The following is a 5,798-nucleotide window of genomic DNA, read 5'->3' as shown; positions in this document are numbered from 1 at the left end:
TGTTCCCCGCCCCCCTGGCTCTGTGCTCAGACCTGTGACATCCCAACCTCCCTGTCAGTCCATTCCCAAGCCTGCTTTACCTGGGCTCTGCTCAGCCTGGATCCCACAGCTGCCTTCCCTTTGCTTCCAGAGGCGCTGCGAAGACTGATGGGGAGCTCTGGCTAGTCAGGAAGAAAAAAAGCCTCCTGGTGACAGTGACAAGGCAGACCCCAGTCCTGGAGTCTCCTTGAGCAACCTTTGTGCCCGAGGAATGAACAGGGAGTGGGCAGAAAGGGGGGAGCTCCCACCGGCACGGAGAAGCCCAGAGCTGAGCTCAGATGAGCCCCCTCCTGCTGTCACCACCCCACAGGCAGCAACAACTAGGCCACTCAAGGGAGTGGCTCCACCTGCCATGGGCCGGGGCCAGAGATGCCTCACAGGTGCCCACCCCGCAGCACAATGGAAGATGCTGAGATTTTAGACTCAGCATGAAGTGTCTGAAATTCTGGTTCGAGCAAGTTCTCTGTGTGAACCTCAGGTCCTCCTTCTGTAAAGGGGTGAAATATCTCCCAGGATGGTTGTGGGTAGAAAAACGAGATTCTGTTTGTATTTGGAACCTTTGAGACATTTTATAAATGCGAGTTTGGCATCCTCTCCATCCTTTCCCGTAAATCATTCCGACTGAATCTGAAACTCCTCTCCCAACGTCTACCGTCGCAATAGAGTGCTTTTAACGCTGCTGCTCACTACCAAGCACCCACCCCTCAGCATGGGGCCTCCTTCCCTTCCCTTCCTTTCCCTGTGGGAAGGTAGCCTCACGGTCAGCCCAGGCAGAGAATGTTCAGATTCTGCAGCGCCCTTGTGGACCCCTCCTTTCCCAGCTGTAGGTGAATTACAACATGACCTCCTCCTTGGCCCTCCCAAGAAGATCCACAGATATTCTAGAATCCCAGGGTTTGAGCCTGAGTGGTCCCAGGATCTTCAGCACTCTCTCATGTGGCGAGTCTGGCTCTCTGATGGACCTGAGACTTGGCGGAGAAGGATTAAAGAAAACATCTGCTCTGACTGCTAATGGATACGGGGTTTCTTTTTGGGGTGATGGAAATGTTCTGGAATTAGGTAGTTCAGATGGTTGCACGACATAGTAAATATACTAAAACCCCACTGAATTGTATGCTTTAAAATTGTGAATTTTATGGGAAGTATATCTCAATAAAAACAAAACAAAACAGGAAGAAAGCAAGGAAGAGAGCAAGCAAGCAAGCAACACCTGCCCCAGGTTAAGAGCAATGCCTTCTAAGAACAAACTCTGAGAAATCAGCATGACATGTGGTCAGTTTTGCTTCCTGATGTATGTTGGGGCCTGGAGCTGGATTTTACACACGCTGCGGCAGATGTTTCTGGTTGCCTACTCAACACCCATTCCCCTGTTCCTCCTTCCTACACAGTATGCTTGATTTTATTCTAGGTGGCAATGTGCTCCACTAAAAGGCTACCTTTCCCAGCTTTCCTTGCAGCCAAGGGTAGCCAATAAGAATCAAGCTGCCAGTCATTGGGTGGGGCTTCCAACTCTTTTAAAGGGGAACAGTTCAGCTAGAAGAAGCCTCTTATTTGCCTTTCTTCCTTCCTCCCTGCCTGGAACACAGATGTGATGGCTGGAGCTTCAGCAGCTATGTTGGATCACGAGACAGCTTTGAGCATGAAAGCCATGAACTAAAGATGGTGGAGCATCAGTACAGAAGGATTCTGGGTCCCGGTTGACTATGGAGCTGCCACACCAATCCTGGATTTGAAACCTCCAACTTTTTTTTAAGAGAAAAGACTCAAATATTTATTTCAAATGTCAGGATTCAGTTCACTGTTGCTTCATAACAAACCATACCAAAGTCAGAGGCTTTGTTAAACAACAAACCATTTATTTGGCTCTGATCCTTCAGACTGGCGACTTAGGCTGGGATCGGCAGGGAAGTCCTGGTCTCAGGCACCTTTGTGAATCTGCAGTCAGCTGCACGTTGGCTGGCTGTCGGTTGGAGGCACCTTGGTTCTCTCCCAAGGGTCTTATCCTTCTTGTGTTTCTCACATCCCCTCAGCAGGCCTGGTCTGGCATGGTCTCATAGCAAGGCTGAGGTGCGAGTGCCAGCAAGTACAGTCAAGCAGGGTGCCAAGCAGAAGCACATAGAATCTCTGGACGCCTAAGCCTGGCGCTGGCACTCCCTTTGCTTTGGCTGCGTTTATTGGCTAAAGGTCATCCCAAGGCCAGTCCAGAGCCAGGTTGGGTGGAGACCACAGGGTCAGAGGACAGAGGGGTGGCTATACCGAGGCTGTTCACTGGAGCCATTGCTAACTGTAACCCCCACATTTTGTTTAAACCCTTCTTGGGTTTTCTGTTACTCGCAGTAGAAAAGCATCTTGCATGAAATCCCTGCCCTCGAGCATCTCATCATTCCCTGGGTGTTGGGGGACCAGATGCTTTTCTGTCCTTGCAGTGGAGGGAAAGAAAAAGCAAGAGTGAAAAGCCACTTAACTCCTATGAACTTTTCTTTGCTCCTTTACCAAATGGAAGCGTTGAACGGAATGAGCCAGACGTTCCCCTTGGGTTGAATGAAGCTGCCTTTTGTGGGCGGTTGTTTCCTGTACAGCCTGGAGGGGAGGGCAGGAATGAGCCCAGAGGGAGTTTACGGCCACAGTTGTGTATGTGTGTGTGTGTGTGTGTGTGTGTGTGTGTGTGTGTGTGTTTGAGAAGTTTGCCCCTCGGAATAGCAGGAGTGAACTAGCAGGGGTGCCAACTGTGGGTGCAAACTGGGTGCTCAGGGTCACTTAAAGGCTTTCTCCTCTGCACTTGGTGGCTGCATCAAGACACCTTGAGGCCTGTGGGCTTCCCTCGGGGGTGGGACCTGGTCTTGGAAAAGCAAGCTGCCCTCTGCTCTTCTGACTGACAGCACCTACTTTTTCAAATCATTGGAGAGGAAAGGTCACCTCTGCCCGTCCCAGCTCCCCATCCTCTTGCAGTCAAGGGGCCCGAGCCAGGGTGGCTGCAAGCATTAGACTCCATTCAGTTCTTTTTTGAAAAACATTTTAATTTTATTTTGGAGTATAGTTGATTATCAATGTTGTGTTAGTTTCAGGTGTACAGAAAAGTGATTCAGTTATACATATACATGTATCTATTCCATTTTTGTCGTTTTAATTTTTAAAATTTATTTATTTGGCTGCACTGGGTCTTAGTTGCCACGTGCGGGATCTTTAGTTGTGGCATGCAGGATCTTAGTTCCCCGACCAGGCATCGAACCTGGGCCCCCTGCATTGGAAGTGCAGAGTCTTAACCACTGGACAACCAGGGAAGTCCCTGTATCTATTGTTCATTCAGTTCTAACAGGTAAGTTTGGAGGCAGATCTAGAAGCTCTTAAAACAGCCGCTGGCAAATTTCGGTGGAGGGAGTGCAGGCGGAAGGGACAGCCAGAGCTGGGCTTCCACCATGAACTCCTCGACCTTCCACCTGCCCAGCACTTGTCGCTCTCAAAGGAAAGAGGCCCTCATCACCGGGGATTTGGCTGCTCAGAATTTAGTGATTAATTACAGCACCTAGACCAGTTGGTCTCCTTAGTAACCATGCTAGCAGGGTCCCAGCTGGAAAAGCTGCTTCATATTTTCAAAGAGGGCAAACCCTCTTCACACTGTAAAACACCCTAAATCAGAACACAGATAGATTTTGAAAATCGAGAAACTCCCCTGTTTCTCCCCAACCTTGCTTCCCCAAATGGATGGGCTTTTGCGGTATTGGGGGCAAGTTGAGTGGTAGTGATCGTTTTAAATGTAGGGTTAGGCAAATCCAATGTCAAGGCAAAGAGCCTGTTGTTATCGTCACAAGGGTAGGTTTTGTGACCCAGAGCATTCAGCCCAGTGCTACGCCAGATGACGGGAGAGCAAAAGGGAGATGGACTCAGGTGTCCCGCCCTTGAGAAGTGAGCCTGCGGGACAGGACAGCACACACTCTGGTGGCTTAGAAATGAGAGAATGAGAGCGCACGTAATAAGTGGCTAATTACAGATCTGCCTGGAAGTGAGAGAAAAGTTCGGGTGAGACGGGAGAGACAGGATATTTGTCTTTTTTTTTTTTTTTAAGAAGATGTTGGGGATAGGAGTTTATTAATTAATTAATTTATTTTTGCTGTGTTGCGTCTTCGTTTCTGTGCGAGGGCTTTCTCTAGTTGTGGCAAGCGGGGGCCACTCTTCATCGCGGTGCACAGGCCTCTCACTATTGCAGCCTCTCTTGTTGCGGAGCACAGGCTCCAGACGCACAGGCTCAGTAGTTGTGGCTCACGGGCCTAGCTGCTCCGCGGCATGTGGGATCCTCCCAGACCAGGGCTCGAACCCGTGTCCCCTGCATTAGCAGGCAGATTCTCAACCACTGCGCCACCAAGGAAGCCCTGTATTATTTTTTGAACGAAATGTTAAGAAGCTGAGGATCAGTTACAGGTTCTGAGTGGGTAGAAAAGGGGCAGCTGGGCTTCAATCTGGGTATCAGGATTGGGGGAATATTGGTCTGCTCAGGCGGCCACAGCAAAGCACCACAGACCAAGTGGCTTAACGACAGACATTCATTTTCTCACAGTTCCGGGGGCTGGATATCTGAGGTCAAGGCATCAGCAGGGTTGCATCCTCCAGAGGCCTCTCTCCTTCTGTATTCTCCTCCCCGTGTCTTCACGTGGTCTTCTCTCCGTGTGTCTGTGCCCTCATCCCCTCTTCTTATAAGGACACCAGTCATATGGGATCAGGGCCCACCCTGATGATTTCATTTCACCTTAATCACCTCCTGTAATGACCCTTTCTCCAAATACAGTCACATTCCAAGGTCCTGGGGATTAGGACTTCCACATACACATTTTGGGGATATGAGAGCACGATTCAACCTGTAATGGGGGAAATGATACTGTGTCCATCAGATAATGGGGATAAAGCCCTAGAAAGGGAACTAAAGGTCACTATGGGACACCGGGCGACTCATGTGCACAGTGGGTTCCTTCCCCTGCCCCCCACCCAGACCCCCAGACCCAGACCCTGGTAGCCCCAGACACCAACCCCTGACCATACGTGTCCTGCTTTGCCATATCATGGTGCGCCCGGCACCCGTGCCGTTCTCAGGGCCGTGTCTTAGAGTCCCATCCTTATAGGGAGGTGTATCCTGAAACTTGGAATGTAAGGATCATGGAAACGTAAAGGGTGCCACGCTCAGAGGAAAGGCCTCCAGCCACTGCAGGTCAGTATCTGAATGCCGGGGCGTGGCTCCGGCATCTTTATGTTCCATCATTTCGTGTAAATAAATGCTACGAAACCCCTCTCGAGCTGGTCCCTCTGTTAAATTAGGCACAAGTTTCATCAGTGAGCTTATTTCCTTGACCCACTGGGGGGACCCTGAGGTCTCCCTCAGCCCAAAGCTTCCCTTGGACTTCCGGTGCCACGTTGCCAGTGCCTTCAGGAGTTCTCACGAATGTCACCTCGATGCCCACAAGGACGCTGTCCTATCTACTCTAGCCCACCCCCTCACCTTTCCAGTGTCGCGAACAGCATCCTCACATCCATTCAGCCCTACAACCTGAGTCGTCTTCCGCCCCCTTCTTTCCCTAGCCTTTGTAAGCAGGGTGTTATCAAGTGTCATCATTTCATCTTTATTGCCATTTATCAGAGCTCCCAACCGCCCCCCCTTCAATCTATCCTATACAGAGCAGCTTGCCGAGTATTTTTTATTTTAAAAAATTTATTATTTTTATCACTTTTTATATTGAGGTATAATTGATTTACAATGCTATGTTAATTTCTGC

General features: G+C 49.9%; 1 non-coding gene across 1 annotated transcript; it reads right to left on the bottom strand.

Annotated features, from left to right (window-relative positions):
- Positions 1 to 3,247: 3,247 nt before the first annotated feature.
- On the bottom strand, positions 3,248 to 3,320 carry TRNAG-UCC (transfer RNA glycine (anticodon UCC)). The gene has a single exon. It is a non-coding gene; the product is annotated as a tRNA-Gly (tRNA).
- Between the last annotated feature and the right edge of the window lie 2,478 nt (positions 3,321 to 5,798).

This window comes from Aethalodelphis obliquidens, unplaced genomic scaffold (genome assembly GCF_003676395.1).
Source record: "Aethalodelphis obliquidens isolate GAN/ISIS:26980383/991018 unplaced genomic scaffold, ASM367639v1 scaffold61, whole genome shotgun sequence".
NCBI lineage: Eukaryota > Metazoa > Chordata > Mammalia > Artiodactyla > Delphinidae > Aethalodelphis > Aethalodelphis obliquidens.
The sequence above is the reverse complement of the archived record's forward strand: the minus strand, read 5'-3'. Positions and strand labels throughout refer to the sequence as shown.